This window comes from Cygnus olor, chromosome 4 (assembly GCF_009769625.2).
Source record: "Cygnus olor isolate bCygOlo1 chromosome 4, bCygOlo1.pri.v2, whole genome shotgun sequence".
Classification (NCBI taxonomy): Eukaryota; Metazoa; Chordata; class Aves; order Anseriformes; family Anatidae; genus Cygnus; species Cygnus olor.
The window spans coordinates 33,630,846-33,658,315 of record NC_049172.1 but is presented as its reverse complement, the minus strand read 5'-3'; the positions used below and the strand labels follow the sequence as shown (position 1 = coordinate 33,658,315).

Below are 27,470 nucleotides of genomic sequence, written 5' to 3'. Positions count from 1 at the left end.
GCTTTCATTCAAGGGCCTCCCCATTCATTTGGAAAGGAGGAGAAAATAAAAGCTTCAAAGTAGAACTAATTTACTTCATCCAGCCCCCATCTTGGGGAGCCTGGCCATTGCATTAACCCCAGAGCAAAATATGGGTAAAAAACCTGCTTCAGAATGCTTTTCTCTTCGCATATGAAGCTTCTACACTTTAGGGATACCTGCATGTTGGTTTTTGGTTTGGGTTTTGCTGTGTGTTGTTTATTTCATCATTATTATTATTATTTTTAATGACAAATACCAGGGCCTTCGAAAAGGAATCCGGCCTCACATTTGCTGTTTTCCGTGCCCACGCTGCCAAACGCTGAAAGCCTGAAGGCAGCCCCTTCCCTCCAGCGGTGGGAGCTCCGTGTTTTGCGCTACCAAGATCCGCAACAACGGCACGCTTTGTGGAGCAGGGCTGGCAATCTCCAGCAGCCCTTAGGCAGTGAACATATTCACTGCACACTCGCTTTCTCTGCCACGCTACTTCGCCACTTCATTTTACAAAGCGGAATTACAAAGAGTGAGGGCATTACTACCTGCTGTTTTACAAGCAATCAGCAATTCATTGTACCACTGTTGTCCTGTACCTGCTGAGTAAATGCTTGAAAAAAGTTCCACTAACTGCCCAGTAACAACTACAGTATGGTAGCAAAAGCAATTCACCAAATGTTTATACTGAGCCTCTGATTTATTTGACAGCTTTACACCTTCAAGACATGATATAATTAAATGTTTTGACAGTGAAACAAAAATTGTATAAATTAGAAAGTCGTTAAAGAAGTACAGTATCTAAAATTATAATGTAGCACAGGTATAAAATACTGTTTCTGAAATGCCCCTATAAAGTAGAAAAAAAAAGTATTTAAGTTTTAAAGCATGAATTTTTATCCACAAACCATCTGCTACCGTGTTAAATTATTACACATCGAAACAATTCTTCACTTAATCACTGTGTGAACTCAGTTCATAAAGATTATAAATGCAATTCTATGGTATTTTTAAAAAGGCAATTAAATCATGACTTAAGCAAAAATAGTGGACCTAAAATATTAAGGGACTTTTTAAACGTTCAAACAAAATACTAAACAGTATCTTGATTTATTGTGTCAATTTTTGTTATTTCAATTGTTTCAAAATATAAATCAACAGCTGCCATGATGGCTTAGGGGACAAATAATGCACTATGATGTTAATCCTACCCCTCCAAGGCACTCTAGTTGAAGCCTCAGACAACCCTTTGTGCTTATGTAGACCAGAGAGATGCAAGCTGGCACTTCTTATCGGAGAGAAGAGGGCACACAATGCACATGTAATGCTCAATATGGGGGACCGAAATTAAAAAAAAAAAAAAAGAAAAAAGAAAAAAAAAAAGAAACAGCAGCTGATCACTTCTGTGTTCATAGGACAACCACAGATAACAGCGAGAACCACTGTCCATGTTCAAAATGAAAATAAGAATGTCAAAAATGAAATCCTAAAACTGAAACAAATGTCCCTAAACTGTGTTTGATCACTCTGAGGTCAGTTTGTATCTTTAAAAAAACAGTTTCACTATCATTTTTGGTAGTATGTGTATAAAACGTGGCCTTATTGCTAGACTTAAAAGCTAATTGTTTAAACATTGTATAATTATATAACCATTATTTAAACATTAAAGCCTTTAAGCAACTACGCTAAAACATGTAGAATCAACTTTGTAATGCAGCTGAAGAGCACTGTTGTTCTAAAGGAAACTGTAATCCAGCAAAAGGTAACAATGACCAGTTGTTTATAAAAACCACTGAAATGTTTGGGAACTAGTTCACATTCTCATGCTGTGTTTATGTTTCCATTTATCATCCTTCTCCCTGAGAAGATAGCTCAGAAGGAAGAAAGAGTAGAGAACAAAATTTTGTTTAAATTACACACGCAGACGTCAGGTAATTTAACAAATCGAGACAAAAAAGGGATGCCTGTGTATAGCTAAAATCATTATTGCATTAAATCATTTTCTCCTCTCCCTTTCTCTAAGGAACCCATCCTTGCTGCACAGTTTATATTTATTTTGTATATTCAGCTTTGCCAAGAACTTCTAGCCTGCAAGCTAAGAAAAGGAACCAGAAATAGCATCAAAATGTAAGAGCATACTATCTATAAATGTTACTGCAGTCTTATTAATTCAAGAACAGATCTGATCTTTGCTTAGAGTGTGTATCTTAATAATTGATTCCACTCTTTTCACACTTTTCTTCCATTGTATTGTAACTAAATACAACACAGTATTACATTATGCCCATAGGAAATAAACTGGAGGTGATGGGACAATTTTCAGGATTGGTACAGTGGGCAAAGGGAAAACAGTTATTCATCAAACCCTTCATTAGGAGGACTATACGACTTGGTTACTTATGACTGCAGTGGATTGTATTTCTGAATAGAAATCTCTTTTTTGCCTTCCACTCATAAATTACCAAAGTCACATACATTTCCGTAATGATGTATGTGATAACTCAACACGGAGAGACTGTTTTTCCTTATGCCTTCATGGAGAAGATTCAGGAAGTGATAATTTTGTTTAATTACACTTTTTGGATTCAATGCCAGATTCAGTTACATGCCACGCCTGCTGCCCTCAAACCACAGTGGGTTTTGGAATAAGTGATTACAAAAACTGTGAGGATCAAAGTAAAAACAGCTAGGGCTCCTTAGAAAGAACTGCACTTCGGTCTTACTCTCCTGTTCATTATTGTCACAGGTAATACACAGGTAATACAACTAAAGAGTTACATTTGAAAAATGTTCTGTTTTGTTGTTGTTGTTTCTTTGTTTGTTTTCCGTAATAAGCTAATAAGAGAATTCTTAAGATGTAAGGATTAGCTGGGGTATATTTGCTTCTTACAAAAGGATCCAAAGTAAAATGAACTTCTCTGTCAAACTGGTTTTACTGAGTTTCTCCTGTATTTAATTCAGGGACTTGCACAAAGGACAAGGAGTGCTGGTTGAATATATCAGCCTTAATGCAGAATATTACAAATATTTATTAATGCAATACTAGCAGCCATTTATTAATTGCCCAGCTTACAATGCACTTATTCCTCCAAAGACTCCCCCTCCCCAGGATGTCAGTAAATTCAAGTGAACATTTTATAATTAAACAAAACATCAAAGTAGTGGACATACATGCAGCCACCCCATACAGGTGGATTTTTTATGAGATGTAGTAATACAGTGTGTTCTACTGCCTCCCTTGGTATGCATACACACATACAAAAATCTGTTTGGAAACAGTCTATTGCCCCTTCCCACATAAAAATAAATAAATAAATAGTGAAAATTATTCATTGTAAAATTTAGATTAAAAACAAAACAAAGCAAAAGAACCAAACCAACTAAGCACCACCAACAGCAACAACAAACAATAAAACCCCTCCCTTTCTCCCTCCAAACAAACTTCTATTACAGTAATACTAAGAGTCTATTCCAGGGATCGGGTGACATGGAAATACACATACAGAATAACTCCATCTTAGAAATCTTTTAGACAAAGTTGGGATTCGCTGTTTGAGCTGATGCATGCAATCAGCTAGTCAGTAACTTGTCCTATCCACAACAATTTTGATGTTTGAATGTGTTTTGAATGTGTTTTCATTCTCCAAATGAAAGCATACAGGATCCTTGACTGGAACCATCATAGGCTACATTCAGTATTCCCCTGCTTACAAAAACTAAAAATCCAGTTAAATTTGCTCTGCGTACATGTACATACATGGAGGAATCTTGAAACTCTGCTTAACTGATTATCCTGTTAACTGGTTCTGAAACAGTAATAAAGGAAAACCTTCATTGACTTTATATAATAGCTTTGCCATTGAGATGAAAGAATTTATTTATTGTGTAATTTAAGGTAATTCATGCCTTAAATTCTTGTAAATTGGCTAAGTTTATCCCAAATTTTATGGGAACAAAAATGCTCCCCAATTTGCTCGCATGAAGGCAAACCATAAAATGACCACAGCCTTTCCAGAGAGTACGAGCATGACTCAGAAAGAGGCCTGCATATTTCTACATTTTATTCTTTTGTAACTAACCTGGTCTTTATTAATCATTTAATTGTGACAACATTGACGTTATTTTATTCATGAAATGATTTTGGAAAATTTCAACCTCTACATAAGAACAAAACATACCAAATTTCCGCATGGCTTAACTCATAGGGAAATTAAAACTCGAAATACTGACTTCAAAACTTGAAATAAACTGCAATGTTAATGGAAACAACACAGAGAGATTCTGCTACACAAAGCCTTTCTCAAATTTTAAAGCATTAAAATAAATCCCCTGTCCAAGATTTTCTTTAAAAAAAATAGCTAAATAGCTACTTTGCAAATTAACAGGATTAATCACAAAAATCTGAGAATCAATACTGTAACAACTAAAACGACAAATGCAGACATTTCAAAAAGTTCTACTGCTTGTTTTGTTGTAAATTCATTTCAGATTGAGCAAGCTACAGCATCCTTATATTTACATAGTAAATATATACAAAATACAGTGCAAAATTTACAACTTCAGTACCTCCTTTAAAAATCACATTCATTTTTATAAAATCCTTAAGCACATAGTCACAGGAGCTTCTCACATAACACAGTAAATGTCACAGAAGGCGTTACATATTTATGTCACTCATGCACTGTACATACACTACATATAAACCATTTAGTTTTCTTTTATACAAAAACACAACACACATTATAAAGATTTAGCGTAGCGATACAGAAAATAAGGAAAACGTGCTAAGATTTATTAGCCAATTAAATGCATAATTACTGATTTATCCTTCAAATTACACATGAAAAGCCCTATTGTGGTGAGCTGACATGAAATTTTTAGTGTATGATTATTGGCAACACTGAACATTTTGATAGCAAATGTTCAGCTTAGTGTACCCACAAACATAAACACACTTGCAGATAGAGAGGAAGATAAAAACTTCAGAGCTGCAAAAATACAAGTATATATGTGGGAAAAATCATGCTTATCCAGACATGACGACAGTTAAAATTGTATGGATTCTTGTTTGACATAACTATGTCTGTTTCTTCCCCGAACTTAAAGTTGAGAAGTTGATAAAATATTTTCCTGAACTTTGCAAACCTAGAAATACTAAAATGCAAAAAGTTCTTAAAAACTGTGCTATTTTTTTCTTAAGTATTGCAGTTATCTTATTTGTCCTGAGCAGAGGATATGTAAGAAATTCAATATTATATTCTATGCACAAAAGGAGAAACGAAAGCATTTCTAGAAAAAAAATCCCCCTTAAAAGCTTGTGATTCAGCTATGGACAGAAACTTCATCAGCTGTCTTGTGTTTCAGTGTTTGCTTTCCAGTCATTTCCCTGTCATGAGATGATACATTACAATGTAATGTTTAGTATTTAGTTCTGTACAAAACTCGTGCAGGCATTAAGAAACCACACAGCAAAAAGCCTTGAAATGGGCCAAGGAGTAGGAAATTTCAGAATTACAATGATCAGAAAGCTGCCTAACCGTGTAAATCCAGCAGAACAAGGTACCCTGTATCAGGCACAAATCCTGGGCAGTAGCTGTGACTGTGCTGCAGACACAGTGCAGGAGGGAAAAGGGAAGAACAGAAGACAGCGACCCTCGCTCCTTCAGACAGTCAGATCAAGGCGATGAGGAGGACAGAGAGGGGCTGAGCTGCCAGCCCCCAGAAGCCACAATTCGTTCTTTACTGTTATGGAAGAGTTGAGAGTTGAAAATCACTATTGAAAATTTTGGACCTCAAAAGATGGTATTACTATTATTTGCCTAGGAAGTTTTGGGGCTTCAGAATTCCAAGTTTCAACCACAAATTTAGAGAATTCCTTTAGAAAGTAATAAATGACAAAACCTAGATGCGTGCAAACTAATAATTTCAAAAACAACACCTTAAGGAAAAACACAAATAATTAGAAAATTTAAAATGAGAAAGCCTGCTGTTTTTTGTTTTGTTTTTGAGATGAAAAATATAAAAACCTCAAAGAAAGGATTTACTGGAAACTACAAGTAAAAAGTGATTGTAGACTAACTTCTCTATATAACCTTCTACATAAAACAGTGGGAGGCTCATGTTATATTGGGTGAGACATATACTAACGAACATTTTCAAAGGCCTGACAGCTGCTGGTCCATTCAAGTGAAACAAACTGTTTAATACACCCACTAAAATTCACATAATTAATAAAGATATGAAAACAAGCAACTAGATTTACATGAGCCTTAATCTCAGCATACACAAGGACATTAAACAGAAATCTTAATGACTAAAATTCAAAAATTTGTTTCTGTTATAAAAGACTTCATTATTTCTATAGCAAGCCTTTTCTTTTTTAATACCTAATTCCCAATGATTTGCTCTCTAGACAAGCTTGGACTTCAGCAAAACAAAAACAAAACCATGCCATACACTCATTTTTTTCCAACTGCACAAAATAATCCTACATCCCTCTGATTCGATGTATTGTCATGACTAACACATGTAAGGAGGAAAAATACTGTAAGAAATTAAGTATAATTCACACACAAAACAAAAATATCCAGAGTACCCACCATAAAAGTAAAAAAAATTAACAATCAAAAATACAAGAAAGGAAGATTCGAGTACTGGTACAAACCCAGTTGTAAAATTCATGGGAATCATTTGCTGATTTAAAGCTTGTTTGGTCAGTTCAGCTTATGCAGGAACCACAATAGCTTCAAATACTGAATTCAGATTTGATTTTTAACTCTTCCCTAACAAAATAAGCCTTAAGTGCTACGTTTCTTGCCAATTCATCTGTCCGTCCATCCTTCCTTTAGTAACACAGAAATCTCTAGCTTATTTCAGATTGGCAAGATAGGCAGGAGTCTCAAAGACAAGGCCACTGGCACAGGGTTTGGTTTGTTTTTGCATTTTCTTTTTTTTCCCCATGGCTGTATCCCCTTAGTCAGCCACATCATTAGCAGCAACAGAGCTTCTGAGTAGCCACCAAATGTGGTGGCACTTCTGTCGCAGCGTCCCTAGGAATATCTGGGAGAAGCTGGACTTCTTCCTAAGAGACCAAGGGTAGGAAATTAAGGAGACATGTACGTAGAAAATCAGGTTTCCACAGATCCACTGCTCATTGAAAAACTGGTTACTTTTCCCAAGTAAGTGCTTAAAGATGAACTTTGGTAATGAAACAGATGTTATGGAAGAAGTTATAATAATAATTTTCAATTCTATTTCAAGAAAATTGTGAGATAATGCTGGAGATCTTCAGAACACAAGGAGAAAGCCCTTTTAAAGTTGCTTACAAAAACCTATATACCTGTTTCTTTAGTATTTAAGTATTTAATCACACAAAATAATTTTTAGTGTCTTTTAAAATGTACTTTATATAGGCATCCATTATTCTGACTTATAAAATTGAACATAAATTAAGTTCAACGCAAGAAATTACATGCAAGTGTTAATACTTGAGTTAGCAAAATACACTGACATATTTTATAGCTTACTGTGTATAACAGCTTTCACCTTCCTAACTAGCTACATAAACCGAAAATGTGCAATATTTTTAATTAAGTGAAATGAATACGGCCACAGATGCTAAACTCCTAGACTTTTAAAATAAAACACAATTGAAAGATCTTTGCTAGGTAAAACTAAACAACAGAAAAATCTGTACATGTTCCTTCAAACACTGAGCAAAAATCATCTTTCTCTCTCTGTATTCTCCCAACCCACATATGTCACTTCAAATTTCAAATCCAGATTTTGGAGAGAACATGCATGTTTTTCAGACTGCTACAGTATGCTATGAAGCTACTGTTCCTACGTATACTTAATATGAACCAGTCCCTGAAACACTAACTGAACATAAATTAAAAATGTTGTCATTAATTTTATTTCACTCTGGAATCTCCATTACTAAGAACAATGGGGCACAAAACAGAAATCCACTACACATTCGTACGTTGCTTTGTGAAATTTGGCATCCATCAGTGTCATATAAAACACATTAAAAAAGCAGCACTACCAGTTTTAGCACAAATATTTAAAGCAGTTCAGTATAAACTTTATGTCCAAATAAAGTCTACTAATATCCAGCAAGCAGTGGTGCAGCTGCATTAGCTCATGTAATGTTTCACACATGGAAACCAAGATGCAAGATTACCTCATTTATGGTAACACTCATAAACTACACAGTACACAGTAAACATGTCTACCCAGCAAATTAAAATATCACTGCACTATGCAGCAGCTGAAGCTATCCAGAACCTGTTTATAATCCAATAGAAACAGAAATTTGTCTTCAGTTCTAGAAACAGGGGGGAGGGGGGGAATCAAAGTCTAAGTAAAATAAACTGCGCTGCAAGTGTCACTTGCCCCAAGACTTCCTGCTTCCCACAAAAGACATGCACCCATTCTGGAGATCAAAGGTCAGAGCTTTACAATAGAATACATTGTAAATAGGTTTAAAATAATTGAATACAACTGCAAACCAAGGACTCATTTATAGCTTGCTGGGAAAAAAATATAGCTGTTTTAAGTCATTCCAGTATATGAACTGAAACCTGCATTATAAAACTGCATCTGCTTCAAAACTACCAGATCACCACCTGCATACCAGTTGGATTTGGTCATTCCACAGCCATCTAAATAATGAAATGCCTTGGAGTAAATTATATGCCACCACTGTTTTGATTATCCTTCACAACGTCTGGAGAAGCACTAAAAATGGCCATACCTGTCACCGAAAGGCGGGGGGCTCCGCAGTTTTCCTAGTACCTGAATCTCGTCCCCAGAAAAGCAATGACCGCTTACTCTGTGAGGGTAAGCATTAATGCGAGCACTGTAAATATTCACCTGTGAGATAAGCTGTTTCTCATGCTGTACTAATCAAACCGAGTTTACTTCTTGCAGAGATGTCTAGTGCCCCGCTGCCTGTCACGACGGCTGGCTCACCGGGGAGGATGGCACACTGCTCCTTTCCAGTCTGCTGGCTTACAAGGTCCAGGTTTCCGTGCCCCAAACAAATCAACAGCTATCCTGTGTCCAGAGGCGCTGCCAACACGTGGAACCAGCACACTCTCCTGTCAGGTACGCAAGTACGAGGTCTGCAGCAGGCTTCCCTGCAAACAGGGATGTACTTAGCAGCCATTTCTATCTCCCTCCTCTTTGGCTTTTTTTTTTTTTTTTTTTTTAAATCAATCTCAACAATTGCTAAAGGAGCAAAGATACCAAACACAGACTCAACCACATATTTCTGTCCAATTTGATAAGCCCCTTTTTATTCAGTAACAGAAAAACCCTCACTTCTGAGATGAAACAGCTCAAAAATAGGTTGGAAAATGAACGTATTAAAAGTAGCAATACACATGCCTTATAATTTATTACAGCTATTTTTACAGACCACAGACTCATTTGCAACTTACAATCAGCACTATTTTTCAACCAGAGCAAGCAACTATGTCATACAGGTCTACATTCGGTATCAACAAGGAAAATCTTTAGAATTATTATGGTTAATAAAAGCTCCTGTAGCTCTTTACATGTCTAAAACCCTGCGCAAGTTTTCATGGGATAATCCTCTGAAAACAAACTACTGCCTGAAAGTTATGTTTACTGGGGCTGATCTGGCATGGAATCTGTCCCATATTAGTAAAGCTCAAATATCCTCCTTAAGGGCATAATAAATTTGGAGGAATGTTTGGATTTGTTAATATATTTGCTATGTCACCGGGATAAAGGCAGGAAATCATTCTATGATATTTACTTATCTCTGCTGTTAACCTCAGTTACCTCTATTAGACTAGCAATTACACCGCTACAAAACCATAATCACTAGTCACAGCAAAAAGACAGTTCATCACAAGACTGAATTGATGCTCATTTTAACAATGACACGCGAACAATTAACTACTGCCACTTCCTTAAATCAGTGGTTTTCAACCTGTGGTTTGCAGTTGCCTTTGGTCTATGGACTACTTCTAAGAGACCACAAAGGGTAATTAAGGCAAGTCAGTTGGCTTACTGTCTGCTGGCTTAAATTCACCATACAGGAAAATGCACCTTCAATGGAACATTTCACAGGGTCCCAGAGGAAAAAAAAAAATAAAAAAAAATGCTGAAAGTCACTGTCACAGGTCTTTTCTTATGCAGCAGAAAGAGACCTTGGAATTTTTACAAGGGTTTTGAGCTCTCAACTGCAGTAGGTGAATAATTTTCCCAACAAAACTTTTGTCTGAAAAATTCAGGAATTCCAGGTTAATGTGACTTCTTACGGAACGTTCACCTTTGTAGGTAGGGTCTGGCAGATTCATTATCTTTCTTCAGTTCATCTGTTCTGGCAGTGTTTCTGGCTCTTAATAGAAGCCTACAGAATACTTCTACACAATAAAATAGATTTCACCTAAGAAAAGACAAGCTGACAGTGTAAGTCACAGGAAGTACCCTCTTTTGCCTTGCTGCATGTTACTTATTCTGAGTGATAAATTTATAGATTTTCCTTGGAAAAATCAAAATCCTTTCTGTAGATTACTATCCACTCTCATCTAATCATCATCAAAACAAGCATCCACTCTCACCTAAAAGGAATTTCTGCTTTCTCTTGAAATTTCTGAAAACATATAGCTAATTCTTTCTCATCTTCCTCTGTCAAAACAAACCAACCCAACCTCACATAGACTGCAAGGAAAAAAAAAAAAAAAAAAAAAAAAAAAAAAAAAAAAAAGAAAACAAGAATCCACCTAGCCATATTTATGTAAGTTTTCTTGTACACCTAGCCCGTTATGGAAAAAGGACAAGTATACTGAAAATTTCACCTTAATTTAAGAGCGAGACATAGGAAATGTCATATATAAGAAAAAATATGACTTCAAAACCCTCAGAAATATATCTTTGTCCATTTTTGGCACTGTACTCTGTTAGCATGTTGGTCTTCAGCACAATCTTACCATCCCATATCATTTCATGGAATGCCAAATAATCATACTGGACATAGATAAACAAATCCATATCTTCATGAAAACCAAAAATAAGTAATATTAAAAAATCCAGAGTCCACTTACTTGTATCATGTAAAGGCTGCTAAGATCTTTTCCACATGGTGACCACATAAAACAATAGAGAAGAGTTTCATCTCTTTGTATGAAATGTAATGTAGTTAACTACATTAACCTTTTTGCAAGTACTCATTAGTCAAACAATCTATATTTTGGGGATATATGAATTGATTCATAGGTTTCTCAAACAGTTCCATGATTATTTTCACTGTATTTCATGCTAAGGATAAGATTTGTTTAGGTTTTAGCTGCAATAATAACTGCCCTGTCACCCTACTCATCGCTGATACCCTAATTGAGTACAAACACAGCTATTTGTTGGACTGAACGGTAAAGCATATGAGAACTGCCCCAAATTTAACACATCTCATCTTTTCTTTCAGAACTTACAGGATGCTTAATTCTCTCAAAAATGTCACCTCCTGATACTTTCAAAATAGGCACCCACAATCAGTAGGTGTGTGATAGATCAACATTAGCTTCCTCTTCAGGTAGAAAATGGGCATTAGACAACTTCATCATTAAGGATCATGTAAAGGTAAACTTATTAATGTTTGTGGATAATGCAGACACTACAGCAGTGAGTATTAAAGAAAAGACCAGGTACAGGGTTCAAACAGTGTTCACTAAAAGGGGCTCAAGGATATATATATGACAGGATGGAGAGAAAAAATACTGACATTATGTAAGCCCCGTTCATCTTGTAGACTGAACACAGCCTGAAGAAAAATAAAAGCAGGTGATCATTTAGCTAGAGGCTATGTGTTTAAGCATAAGGGAAATGAATAATGGAATACAGGTATTTTGTTTTTGTTTTTCAAGTACTCTAAGTCCATAAACTTATTCCATAAAAGCTATAGAGAGGAAAAAAAAAAGCACCGCTTTAGTTATAAGGCATAAAGAACATGTCTATGCAATCTGCAGTTGATTTCTAAACTCATTAAAAAACACAAAGCAGTAGGTGGTGTAGTATCGTAACTCTGAAAGAATTCACAACCACAATACACTTTCTTAAAATGTTTTCCTGTTGCTGACTTTGTGAAAAGGCCTTTCAGCTACCACAGCAAACAACTGAATGATGTGAATTCAAACATGTAATGACTGTAAGGTCACCACATGACTGCTAAGCATTCATGACCTCAAATTAAGAGGTATTACCCTCTATCTACTAATCCTTGGGTCACAAATGTACAGCCTAGTCCAAGAACATTAAAAATTCCTGAAATTTGCTTACACCCCACTGCTTGAAAGATAGAAAGCTAACATGCATGAAGTGATCAGATAAGTGAAAAGGGCAGTTCTGTTCTCAAGCAGCATATTAAAAATGCCATGTGTTTTAGTCACCTTTTCTGTTAATGAAGTCCGCTATGATTTTTATCTTAAGGTATTATAGAAATCTTCTGAAAAATAAGAATTTTCTGAAATTAAGAGAATCTTCTGAAAATAAGAATTTCACAGATCCTAACATTTCAGTTCCAAAATGGAATTTTAAGGGACAAAGAAAAAAGAGGCTACATTCATCTTACTAGTAATGCAATCATAAGGTACTACCTGTATAATCAGACTGGGATCTACAAATGATACTCTATATTTTGGCAGGGTTGCTGCACTTTTTAAACTCTGCCAGGCTTTATTTTTATCACTTTTAGCACATGTAGGACATTTAAGGGCCTGTAACAATCACTCTGTTAATAAGATTAGAAAAAGATTTTTACTAAGAATAATCTCAGCCTTTTATACCATTGTGATATATTTTACATCCAAAATTTGTTTGTTAAAATTTAACAGGAGCATTTACGTTTCCCATAACTGTTACAAAAATACACATTTTTGAAAAGTTCGGGAATTGGTCCTTTGTGGAGACCAAAGGAGTTCTGTTAATATTCTAGCTGAGATCAGTTTTCATTACACACTTCACACCTAATAAATGAACCTAAGATTTCAGGTAGATATCAACTAGATTTTATTTTAGGTTCCTGAAGTGGGATCTTCATGTAATCACTGGAGACTGCTGCCTTGATTTATCCACCCCTTCTGTATCCTGTCATTTTTGTATTTACATACAACAACAAAAAAGCTCCAAAAGAATTGAACAGATCTGGCAATCTTTTCATTCCTCAGTGTAGTTTCTCACTAGCTTCTTGTGAAATTCTCTGCTTGTACCACCATTTTCAGTCACTAAGCTTCCCTCTCACTACTCACGTGCCACCACCTTCTCTAGATTTTTTGCAGAAAATGATCTTTGGACTTGAAACTGCAGTACTTCTTTGCAGTTTGTAACTGACCTGTGGCAAATTCTGGAGGCTACCTTGGCTGTATTTTTTGCTCACTTAATCTCTCGCTTCTCATAACATTGTAAATCTCATTATAAGAGGAGCAGGAAAAAGGAATCTTTCAGTCAAGAATGTATAATTAGAGGAAGCTTCCAGCTCTAGGAAACCTCAAGGCTCACTTGACGGAATACCAATGTAAAAAAATTTTCATAACTTCCTCCTACGTTGGGACTTACTCCTGTTAGGGAAGTGAGAAAACTGGCATACAACAGAGGTGGCCATCTGGCAGACCAGGGCAAGACCCCGCTTGCCAGGCGATCTTATCTGATCCTCTAGCATGCTTGCTTGTCACCAGATCAACCAAATTGGGGATAACGCTGTATATATATTCCAACAGAACGATGTCCAGATCAAACCAAAGTCAGCAGAATTTACAGTATCATATATGAAACTGAGCTAATGTGACTGTGTTGATCTAGCTGGAAAAAAATACAAAAATAAAAAGATTCCTGAGCACTTGGAATTTACTCATTTCAAGAGCACAGCCCAGCTCACAGCCATTTTCTATATAACCACAATATCAGAGTGGTAGGTAGAAACAAACAAGTCAGCGTGCTATTACACCTTGGGTACAAGGGCTTGCAAATGGGTCATAATCAGGTTAGATGACATGTCCCATGGGAGAAATCTCAACTCAAAGTGAAATTTCCCATTAAGTGGTCACCTGTGGTTATTACAATAAAATATGAACCTCTCTATTCAGGAAAGAAGCATCCAAAGCCAAAAGAATTAATCTGAAAATTGCTCTCTTCTAAAATTACTCTAAACCACTAATGCATACAGGGCAAACTGCAACTGGGACAGAGTTCAATAAATGTGTAGAGAAAGAGAGAGAAGCACAGTCTGCAGAAAAACTGAGAATGGCTCAGATCTGTCCAGACTAGCAGTAAAACCAGGCTTAAAAGAGGCTCTGGATGTGAGTTATGTTTGTATGCAGCCTTGGAATGGATTTTAATCATGGCTTAATTCCGGTGTAGATACAGCCCAAGGGCATGCCTGCATGATGTGCTTGCATCAGTCTGAAGGCAGGATATTGACAGTTCAGACGTCCAAGTCCACTGCGGTATGGATAGTTCATGTGTTTTTAGTATCTTTAAGAGAGGTTTAATAAATTAACTGACTATAAATAAGATAGCCCTATCAAAAAAAATGCAGCAAAATTTAATTCTTGGCTTATTTACATTAGTTGAGGCAAAATGTATTCAAAACCTTCTATTAAAAAAAGTTATTATGTGATTTACTATGAAAAGCAGAGAACGCTCCAGCAACACTTGGAGCTCTCACCATCTTCCACTCCTAATCCTCATTACAAAGTTCTTATTCTGCCTCAGAAAGCAGATGGCAAGAGATAATGTCAGTAGCAATTAGGGGCTTCACTGCCCTTAAGGACTCTTCTGATTTATAGGTGTAGGAAAATTTTCACAGATTTTTAGAAACAGGATACTTTTCACCATTTTCTTTTAGGTATACTCTTTGGAACATTCCCAAAAACATAACGCAATGTCTCAGGTTTGGTTTTGTTTGTTTGTTTTCTTTTTAAACAATGGAGAATGCTGTATTTTTAATTACTTAAAAATAACGTCATTGTAAATGAAATGTCCAACTTTACTTTAATTATTCACATTGGGAAACTCAAAGCACTTGAGTTTACCAGTATTTGTAATCAACTTCCTCTAAACTACTTGCATGCTGCTGAACCTTTCATGTTTTTATGAACCCAATTTAACTTTCACTGGAAACAACTAACTTGGATCAGATCCAAAATTTCTTCTTAAACAGTGGCTTAGAGAAACAGGGTAAATCCTGCCAATTTAGACAAGGACAAACACAAAGAAACTCACAGAGAGCATTATCTCACTTTATCTGTACAGAATTTTGTCTGCTTATGACCTCTTTGAATGTCAATTACATCGTTGCTATTACAAATATCTTTAATCTTGCTTTACAAGCTGTTGCTCTTTATTAGCAATGCTATTCTACCTAAATAAAATCCAAAGAGGAAATAAAGCTTCAGAATGGGAAGAAAAAAAAAATAAATCCTGAGGGATAGATAGATTTCATATTATTACTATATCGGAGATTCATTTTCAAAATTTAATATTTAAGATGGAGGAAAAATTACTTCCAAAAAGAAATAAGCCAGGCTAGTTTGGTTCTAGAGCCTTCTTTGAGTTAACCTGAACGTTATCCTTCTATGGGGACACTGTGCAATATCCTCCTACAAAGCAGCTGCACTAATGGAAGATATACCTGCCCTCTGTTGCTCATTAAAGCTCCCCTCTGCCAGAAACTGCTGCTACTCAGATTTGCTCCAGACACTAGCAAATGAGGGCTTTCTAGCATATTTTGGTCTAACTGAACCAAGCTAGACAGCTAAAACATTTTTCAACTATTAAACTTACCTGGAAAGGGTCAGGTAAGCACAAGCACAGGTGTACGAAATCCTACTGGAAATTTGTGTTTCCACAGTCTTCTACTTAGAGGGAACTTTCATGCTTCAAAAGCAGAAACGTTACAGTGGTTTGAATTGCAGAGTATACAGCATTCATAGCTATGCAAGACTGAATTAAGGAAATTAAAACCAGTCTTTTACTTGATTTGGTTCTGTGGTTGACTATATACCTAGCAAACATTACAAATGCAGCTCAAGAGATCAGCAAGTAAGTACCTAAAGGGGTGCCTAGCAGCTAGCATATACACCCTGTTTATAAGGATTGAGAGTAAAAATTGCAGCCTAAGAGATATGTTTTCTCAAATTACTTCCAAAAACAAACACACACTGAAAAAGAAATTCAGACTCCTTGCTTACTTAAGGGCAGACCAACCACCTGACCAAAGGAACTGACTGCCCAGTACATTAATTACTCAGGTGAGCATGACCTTGATTGCCAAAAGCCTGCATTTGTTCTGCTAAATACATCCTCCTACTTAACTGATGGGCTATAGACTGGCCTCTCCTTAAACCAAAAGGGCTATTCCTGAACTTCCAATTAAAGGGTAACAACTGGCAGATGTGAGGAACATCTAGCAGGATGCTGATGTTGAGCAGATGGGCTAGAGTGCAGCAGCCTTTTCCATCAGTTTCCACCCACTGCTTTTGCAAAAGCGCATAATCATCACGAGCCTGACACCACACTTCCTTGCGCAGCAGTACGATACCCCCTGCAGAGCGCTGTGCTGCTGTAGTTAAACTCATACCAGAAACTCGGCTGACTGGAGCTTGCCTAGCTCTGCAAGTCTGCGCTGCTGACTGGAGTTTCTTGAGATACTGACTTTGGCAGAGAGAACAGTTAAAGAAGTTTCCATTTCAAAATGTTTGTACTCGCATGGCATTGCAGCTAATCATGCCAATGCCTGTGCTACTGCGACTGCCAGTAGAACAATATTGTAAAAAAGATCACTAAAATAATAATCCAGGTTAGGGGAAAAAAAAATCATCTCAGTGATCTAGTTTGTAGTACAACCTCACAAATGTTTGTTCCTGACTGAAGACACAGATGGGGAAATGTGGTGAGGGACAGGAAGGAGGACTTTGCTTAGCTGCATGCCCTGTAAATCCTGTCTTGTGGAAGTGCGTCTTCAGACTCCTGTCTGTAGAGGCTGAGGACCTGTTGTACAGGGCTTAAGTAGCATTTAATGATACTGTTAAGAAAAAGATACTTCTATTTATTGGAGCAAGAAGAGGTGAGTACTGTTTCTGTCATGAAATGCTCATATATTCCTGGAGGGTTTCTTAGCCACTGAACATAAGATCTTGTGTCTCAACTTACATGTTTTGTACTGCCTAATAAAATAGATAATCTTTTTATTTTTATAAAAGTCCACAGTTCTTTTCTGGTTGCTATTGTTACCCTTAATGTTCCTGAGTTTAATTGCACACTCTCTGAAAAATATTACTTTGTAGCAAGATTTTATTCTTCACGAACAACCTTTACATCCTTATGTTATAAAAGAGAGAATGTCATTTCCTGATGCACCTTCTCAGCACCGTTCATTATTTTCTATGCTTTTCCTTATTCTCCTCTCTTCTAGGGAGGATAAACTTTCTTCATTTGAGAGTCTGTCCTGCCTCTATATCATTTGTCATAAGCTTTCTCCATACCCCAGATGGTTTTAGCAACATTACTGTTCCCCAACCCAGGCTTGCAAAAAGTGGAGCCTTGCCAGAGAAAGGCACTGAAAGCAAAGCCCCTGATGACTTTTTTTGTATCCTTTCACATAGGGCACAGATGGCCATGTTTTCTCGACCCTCCTCTACTTCAGCTGAAGGCCACAAATTCTCAGTTTATTTCTCCACAGCTCCACATTTGTGAATGTTAACAGAATCTCCCATTCTTTTCTAATACCTACATTGGAAATTTCTGTACATTTTGAATAATCACAAATCCTTTATTTCAAACAAAGCACCCATCAAATTCAAATTTACCAGGATATTTGCACATATGGTCTATAAACAGACTTCCAGATGACACTGAAAAAAAGACGCAACAACATATCAATCCTACCAGGTCTCTCACCAGTACATTCTGTCCTGTGGAAATCCTGACCGTCAGTATTTCGCCTTGCAGGCAAAATAAGTTTGGATATTTCTTTGCAAAGCAACTTCCAATCACAGACTGTAACTCTTACTAAATCAAGTAAGAAACTGCTATAACTTTCAAACTTTTTTCCCTTCTCTATACTGAGCTCCTGATGCCATTTTTCCAAGTTAATCAAAATTCCTGATACGTTTTCAAGAGAATCCCTTACAACACCGTTTGCAGGAAGTGCCCGGCAGCCGCATTAGGAGAACAGACAAATGGGAAGACAGACAGATTTAGTGAACACCTGTTAAATGGGGCAATGGCTCCGAGACAATTGTTTCCCACTTCATTTCACACAGTAATAATGTTAATGTCCTCCATGGACTCACTTTTAAACACCAGTTCTACACCATCAAACAACAGAAGAGTTGAAAGCAAATTTAATTGTCTAGACTGCTTCCAAACAACTTTTTTTCGATAAAAGTGAATTTACCCACCTTAGTTTTCCTTTTTTTTTTTTTTTTTAAACTGCGTATGCTCAAACTGGTATTGTTTAGCATTTTGTAATCTTTCTCAACTGCGTATCACTCTCCTCCATGTTTTAATATTTATCTTGGCTATAATAGAATCTTTTCCTCTATTAACAATCAGCATCTCATCACTCTCTTGAATGTCCCTAATTTTAGTTTACAGGTTTTCTCTTGACTCTTCTATATGATTCCTAGCTCTTTTTACTATTTAACTGCTCGTTTTTCCCTCATTCAAAATATTTGTCCTGATATTTGTACTGATATTCTACTTCTCAGTTTTTCTCCTGCTTAGTTTCTCGTGTTTAGTCTCAGACTTTCCCTAACACAGATGCATTACTGATCATTATTTAGCATCACAATGATTTAGCAAGTAATTTAAAGGATTTTTAAAATGTTTTGTTTTGTGTTTTTTTTTGTTTGTTTTTTTTCAATGTAAGAGTATTATGCCAGAATTACTTAACACCTTGAATGATGAAGACTGGCAAATTTTGACACCAGCTTCTTTAGATTCTTTTTTTTTTTTTTTTTTTTTTTTTACTTTTTTTCCATTATAGCAAAGGCAGATAGACTCCAAGGGAAAATCACACTCCAAGATTTCATTAAGCCATCTTTTTTTTCAGAAAGACAGGCATCTATTAGACTTTCAAAAATGATTTCAATGTAAGCACATGCTTTTTTTTTTTTTTTTTTTTAATTTTACTCTGCTTACAATCTTGAAGTCCACGGTGTAGTTGTAGTTTCTATAAAGTAACTTGTAGGCGGAGTTTAAAAAGAGGGCAAAAATTGCAAACAAGATATAGTGAAGAGATTATTATGGAAAAAATATTTTACAAACTCTACTTTCCCTCTTATTTGCAATTTGTATTGGCTATAACTGAGATCAATGCTTTTGCTAACAAATGATGATGTCCTACCTAGATTACTATTTTCATTGAAAAGGTAAAAGTGTCTTTACATCACTACAGTTTTGCTTTTTACTATACATTAACTTTGTCCTACAGATACACCTTTTCAATGTTTTCCCATCATATACTATCCAAACCCCACCTTCCAATATTAGCATATTTTGATGTGTGTTAAATCAAAACTGAACGATTTCAGCATTCTTAAAACAAGTTCTATTCAAAAGCATGTCTCAAGTTCAATTTTCATTACCTCCCTCATGTTCTTGGAGACTATATTTGACTTTCTTTGAATAGCAATCTCCTTTACAAATTAAATCAATAAAAAATTCTTATTTGAAAATTAGTAAAAACAATATTCCAACAGAATTGGATTTAAATAGACATGAATTTCTGGCCATATTTCTTAGACAGCATGTCAATAAAAATAAGTTATTCTTATACACAGAGAGTCAATATAACGTGCAATTGTACACACAGAAAAATTAGTCTACTTTTGATCATTCCCAGATTTTCAGAATATTTTCTGGTAGCCCATACATCATATTCCTTCAGAAAAATTTCTTCTCTACTTTTCAAAAATATCTTATATTGAATGATCCTTCTATTCTTCCTTTAGAATACCCACAGATTAGTTTTTCACTTGCACTGGTTTCACATAAGTGCGGTTCTGTTGGCATTACTAATGCTAAGATAGACTTATCTTCAGATGAGATCTGAATAAGGTACTTAATAAGTAATCAGGGTCTACTTACCCTACCTTTCTATGATAATAATCAGATCCGTACATGATATAATTAAATCAAAACTGCTTACAATTATCCACTATTTCTTGATTCTAGCCTGCACACAAGTATTTCTGTATGGAAGCCATCAAAGGTCTTTTAGGAAGTAATTCTAACAGCGCAAAAAATCCTGCAGTGACGTATACAGATTACAGAATTGTTATACATGTAGCTGGGTCAGTAAGAAATGAGTATAAGTGGTATATTATCACAATTAAGTGAGTACACCACTTAGGTCAGGTGTAAAATAAACAGGTGTAAGCCAGTTTTGTTATGGACAAATTTAAAGGAATCGCTGGACAATGACCAGAAATTCATGCTCCATTCATAGGAGCATTGCTAGAGGAAAGAAGGAATACTGATGTTTGAATTTACACTCCATCCTACATTTCTTTAAATGTTTAAGAGACTTTCTGCCAGTTAAGTACTTACATGGTGCAGCCCCTGTGCTTCCCAATACTATGGGAATGCCTAGTTTCTGTACACAAGAAAAAACTGTGTCAAATAATATCAAATTTGTAAATGTACTGAGTTCACTATGCCAGCAGGCTAGGCTAGATGTCTCACACCCTGGCTCCACTCAAGAGTAATATTTCTGACAACTTTCTGAATTAGATTGTTAAGTTTCTGAGATTTCTATGAATGTAAATCTTTATTTTGGCTGATACAAGGAATCTTATCTCCTGCACAAAACTTTTCTTCATAGACACAGCCTGAATGCAAGATAAAATAAATGTAGCACAGTGTTTTAACATACATTGTCAAATTGCATTTAAATATATTTAATTTAAATGCATTACACACACATGTAAAATGTCTGTATGTGGCATAGAAATACAAGTATTTGCCAGGAAGACCAAAGTTACAGATGACTTTCCAAACTACTTTTTCTATTATAAATCTATGAAATTGATTTTTTTAAACAAATTAAAATGCTTCTAGAGTTGACAGATATCCTCCTTTCAGAGACTATTGTATTGTATAAATCTTACATTGCATATGGATGTAGATTCCACAGAAAAGCCACACGAAATCACCAAACATCAGAAATACAAATGGGTGTAACACTTCAATAACGTATGCATTCAACGAAGTGAAGAGTTTCAAAAAACTGGTATCGAAGCTCTTCTTTTTCACCATGATCCATCACCTCTCTTCTGAGCAAACAGACATCCAAAATGCCAACAACCACCTGGAAGAGCTCAAGTGATGAGTTCACAGAGCTACTCTTTTTCCTCTCTTTTGCTGTATGCTCAAATTCTGTAAACATTTCACACCAGCTCGTATTGCCAGAAGCACCTTCCTCACCCAGTGTAAACAGACCAACCTGCATTCTAGCTTTTTAAGATTACACCCAATCCTGCTTAAACCAGAATTTCAAAGTATGTTTTGCACAAATAGCAGCTCTGATGCTTCTAGTTAACCCAGTTTCCATTTTAGCCTTCTTCTTTTCTTTCTGCCATATGTAACTAGTAATCTTTATCAACAATATGCTACCAGTCATCTAGCAATCTATTACTAGTAACCTGCACTCATGTGCCTTAATTCACACTGTTCATAACCACATGATTTTCTACAGCACTTGCTATAGAACTTACACCTTACACACCTGTAAATACACTGCTGTGGAAATAGGAAAAATACCATCAAGAGACTTTTCCAAGGGAACACAAAAATCCAGTATGTTCCAAGTTGCAGGCACTGTTTTATCTCATCTTTATTGGCCTAATAGCAATAGTTTTAATAGATTGCAAGTAGCATAATGGTTTTGAAACCAGCCTGGTTTTTTACATCATTTCACTTTCCATGGAAAGAAGACTCTCTGAAAAACTTCAGTTCTGAGTATTGTTGGTGTGCTAGCTGGCAGGGAACGTTGCTTTTTCAGTGGTTTCTGGTATAAGGCGGAGTAGCCTCTGCTAAGAAATAATGCACCATATTTGACAGATAATGATCCTCTAATTCAGATCGTAGATCCTTCTTAGCAGTTGGTGGTTCTTAATACTGATTCATTTTGCTCCTCTAAAATTTGAGTTTGGGTGAGTGGCTGGCCTATCCCTCCTCTCCATTTTGCTTATTATGTCAAGATAAATTTTGTTTATACTGCTTTTATGTATTTAAGGCTTTCATTTGTATCAGAAAGCGTCCTAGCTTCCAATCACTACATTTTCAATTATATGAAAATTGGATTTCAAAACTTTCAAACCAACATAGTAATCTCATCATGTTCCTTATTTGTCTTGCATTTTCCCCAATATTGAGTAAAATGGATAAACCGCTAATCATGGAAGGACTAACTCTGCAATAAAGCACTAAAAATATTTAAATTTAGATATATTGTGGAAAGCTGTCTTGACAGACCTCAACAACATTATCATCATCGAAGCAATCTAATTCCCAAAAAGCTGAAGCTCATCAAAGCTGTGTGAAATTTAGTTATTATCAACTGATTAATAGTTTTATATTAATTCTTACCTATTCAGACATCCAACCTTCAAAGACAGGACAAAATAGGCTACATTTCTGTTTAGAACAAATGTAATTGCCTTATTTGGATTTTTAGCTACTCCTGACTCCCTGTGGAAGTATGTGACTTTTCTTTGGGTTGTGTCTGGTCTTTGCAAATGCCTACTCTGTCCTTCATGATAAATTTTTATCAGCTTTAATGGGAAATCATGAACTGCAATAGGTGAATTTAAATTTCTAAAACAGGAAAATATTCTGAAGGAGGAAAGCTAACATAGCTAAGACTTTGAAGCTAGCAAAAGGCCCCAGAAAAATTAAGTTTGAAATAATATGCCTGAAAAAAATGTATCAACTACTGCCATAATTTTTGCCAAAGATTTCTGTATCCAAACAAAATCTGAACAACAACCTCTTTATATTCTTCCTGCCCAGTTTACACTTGTTTTCCCTATATGACTCTCAGAAACATGGATGAACAACAAAAATTTATTTCTTTATTTATTCATTTAAGATATCAGATAAAAGTAGCATTCCCCCGTTTGCTCAAATACTAATGGCCTACAGATAGCATAACTCACTTTGAAATACTGAAGACAGGATGCAATAGTGCATTACATTATGATATTTCTGTTTTTGTGGGGGGTACGAAGGTAAGGTCATTTAACGTCACTTTCAATTTAAAAAGAATTGTTAAACTAATACTGTAAGTCTTATCACAAATACATATATAATGATGCAATTATACAATAATACAATTTTTGTCAACTGTATCTGGGAAAAACGAAAAATATTTTCAGTTATCTTCGCAGTTACTCTACGGCTTTAAAAATAATACGGAGCATTAGGGGTATATACTAATGTTTCAGACTGTTTGAGTAAGAACCTGGTCATATATCCATCAAACTGTAGACTTACTCAGAGAAAAATATCTTCCCCCCAACTCTCATGAATTTGTGCTATTATAATTTTTATTGTGCTATCATAAACTAATAGAAAGTACCAAAAATATGCACATGCAATACATGCATTTTACATTTCTTTGTATTGCTCAGAATGACATCCTGATGCTATCATTGAGCTCATCATGACATTCCATCAATCAAAATCCACTTTTAATTATACATCATTCTGCTTTTTCTCCCAAAGCAAGCACAGAAGACACGCAACAATCTATTTCAACTAAAATACACACTTTATAGAATTAAAAATAGGTTGGGAATCAGTTTTAAATCAGCTATCAGCCTGTCAATTAATGTTCTGAACCCCTGCTATTGACCCAGTACTGTACAAGCTGTTATTACGCACTGTCCTACATATCATCTGTTCCCCGTGCTGGTCTGTTCCAGAAAGACAGACAGCTGCAACAGTATATCCCTGTTCAACCTGAGGACCATCTGACTTTAATTGTAGCACACAGCTTGATGTGGGTCTGGTTATGAGACGCCAAAGTATCACACTGTAATAATCTGGAAAAGCAGAAACCTGCCAACACAAGGCTGCAAACAGGGGCTTGGGCTGTCTGGCTGGCTGACGGGCTGCAGGAAATATGATTAATGAGCAAGGTATAATGATATCAGGAACCCGATTAGCACCACAAAAAGGTCACAGATCAAAGTAGTATGCATTTCATGAGCTCAAATCACTGTATAAGATCTGTGGACTTAAAGAGGTAAACTGAAATGCAAAGGGAAAAAAATATCTGTGTGTGATAGTATTTTAAGTGCTCATTTTGTAAGCTATAATCACTATTTTGTCTGAAACAGGACGCTATAAGGAAATATTAACTAAATGAATCAGCCCATGACACATTGTAGCAAGCTTTTTTGATAGTATTTCTGAGAAACTGAGCTTCAAGCATTCCTCCTAAACACTCCTACTCTACTCAAAAATAAAATTTGATGCTGAGGTTATCAAATCCATTAAGTATTAACAAGAAAAAGCAATTTAATATTTACATGTGATTTTCTCAGTTTTATTCCACTGCAGAAACAGCAGATTGCAGAGGGCATCATCCATAACAGCACTAACATGGCCATCACCACCAGAATAAGGTTGTCACATAAAAGTTGTTAACACAATTCACTGGCACTGAGGTTTAAATTTAATGCTACCAGACTGACCAAAACTTGATATCTGAAATACAGTAGCAGTATCAGTGACATAAAGTGTCACCAAAAGGGATGTTGTTTGATACACTTTAATATACTGTCATTTGGCAAATTATTATAGAATTATAGAATGGTTTGGGTTGGAAGAGAGCTTAAAGACCACCCAGTTCCAACCCCCTGCCATGGGCAGGGACACCTCCCAGCAGACCAGGTTGCTCAAAGCCCCATCCAGCCTGGCCTTGAACACCTCCAGGGATGGGGCATCCACAGCTTCTCTGGGCACCTGCGCCAGTGCCTCACCACCCTCTGAGTGAAGAGTTTCTTCCTTATATATAATCAAAATCTACCCTTTTTTAGTTTAAAGGCATTACTCCTCGTAATTATCTCTCAATTTCAAAATTAACTCAAGTTGTAAAAAAAAAGTTCTACTTTGTCCAATTATGCAATGCTTGAAAATAACATTTTCTTGCAAAAATTGTTTCTGAAAACCTTAATTTATGGTAACTTCTGTATATTCTTCAAGTACTCGACAAGTGCTGCAAGTTCTACTTTCACAGCACAAGTTATGACCTTAAGCAGATTACTAGCAAAGTCTTTTTGATTAAAATAGTTTCAAAAGTCACATCACTAATGAACAATTACTTGAAAAATAACCTAAATGAGAAGGAACCATTAATTATATTTAGATAATAAATAGGATCTTCCAATTTCATAAGTAATGTTGAGGAAAATTACAAAATGGTAATTTAAAGTAGTTTTAATCTTCATCATTCAAATATACAGTGGTTAATGTACTACTCTTTTCAAATCCCCAAATTACTTTTTCTTTAAATGAAAGAGTGGATATATAACAGCACTTGCCTCATAATATTTTCTGAACTGCTTCTTTCAGAATTTGACAAAATAAAGATGTGCTTATTGTAGATTGTCCATAAAAAGAAAAAAATATACACTCGGATTATGGAATTAGTTTAGTACTCTCTAAGAGAAGATTTTAAAGGGATTTTACAATTTGTGTCCAAGAGTTTAACAGTGGTAATCGAAACTCAGCTGATTCCTGCTGAAGAAGCACTTAATCCAGAGAACACAGCCCACATGAGAGATACCAGAGAGCTGCAAGAAAGGCTGACACTAATAGCAAACATTTTGGAAAATGATGGAAGAATGAGGGAAAGGTAGGTCAGAAAGTACAGACAGGTATGGGCGAGAAAAACCTGGCACCATAGTTAAAAATGAGGAAAAGAAAATTAAGAGCTAAAATCTTACAAGAGGAGGAAGCAGAAGCTGGAGAATAGCTTGCATTCATAGTAGCAAAAGTTAGAACTGTAATTAATCAGATAACAACTATATTTTATGAAAAAGCTAAAAAAACACAGTGGTGAGAGATCAAGGTCCAAGGCTGCCTTTGACGAGTCTGATTAAAAACAAAGGTTTTCATTTCTCAGATTATCCTGAATCATGAACACATGCCAAACTCAATCAATCAGCACAACTGTAAAATCAAATGTTGTGTTTGAATATAGTTTGCCAAGTAGTCCTGCTAAATGTTAGTGCATTTTATACCCCATTTAAATACATCTTGAACATACTTCTACATGAAGCCAAACGCTGAATTCACCTAACACAATTTGTGATCATTATGGTGCACCGTACAACTGCTGCAAATGTTAAGATCATCACAATCAGTAGTCTGCAAAAACATAGGCCAAACAACATCTCTGAAGATAGTTATCATGTCACCAGTAAAAGTGCACTTTGAAGCATACTGATAATTTATAAATCACAGCTTTGTTCAGAACTGACTGCTCTGCATTTTTATGAATAGGAGCTCCAATGTTCTGCCAACAATATGACTTTTTCAGCTCCCATATTCTAGCTTAAGGATGTCAGGGAATTATCACGTCTAAGTCTGGTTTCTGTGAAGTTTCTCAGAGTTTTCATGCCTTAATTCAGTATTTCCTAGTTAGCTGTAAAGAAGTAGCTGACTACTACATGAAGACTGCAGCTTCTTTTTTCAAGATTCATTTAAAAAAGGCTCTCCAATTTATTTATTTCTAGAGTGCCACTGATGCAGAATCCTTCCATTTTGTGAAGAGCCTAATGTATAGCTTTGTGAATGTGCTGAGATGTCAACAATGACACTGTAATATCTATTCTGTAAATCATTACACTGCTCAGAGGACGCAGTGAAGACAGGAAATGCTAACACCAGGATTTTCCAAAACAGGGAAGAGAACAGTAACACAGGTTTGGGGAATGAAGCAGATAAAGGAGAATTCAGTTTGATTTCCTTGTAAAAACTGTTCTGAAAAATGTAACTTTAATGGAAGAAAGGGAAGAGGTGACAGAGATTTAAAATGCAGCCTTCTCTCCTGAGGCATTTACTGGACTTCGGAGTTAAGTGGATATTTAAATAAAAATAATAATAATAAAAAACAACACTGAAATTACATTTAAATAACTGGAGTGAAAAATGTCTATGATTAACAAGCTTTTTCTTTTGTAAAGTGATGATTTTATTAGCACTTCAGAACTACAAGAGCTGAAATAAAAATAATAAGATAAGATCTCCTGCATGTTTAGACCACATTCAAACTTTTTTGAGCAATTCTAAAGAACAAGCAATACTATATGCCTTTTTTCTTCTTAAAATTTATAAATCTACCATTCCTTCAGATTATTTCAGCCATAGCCCTGTGTAAATTATAAATAGCTGTATTTTACAAAGATCCAAACTACTTC

The 27,470-nt window shown here is 35.7% G+C and overlaps 1 protein-coding gene across 6 annotated transcripts in view; it reads right to left on the bottom strand.

Moving 5' to 3' along the window:
• Positions 1-27,470, bottom strand: part of LRBA (LPS responsive beige-like anchor protein) — a 396,366-nt gene that overhangs the window by 70,554 nt on the left and 298,342 nt on the right. The window lies entirely within an intron of this gene.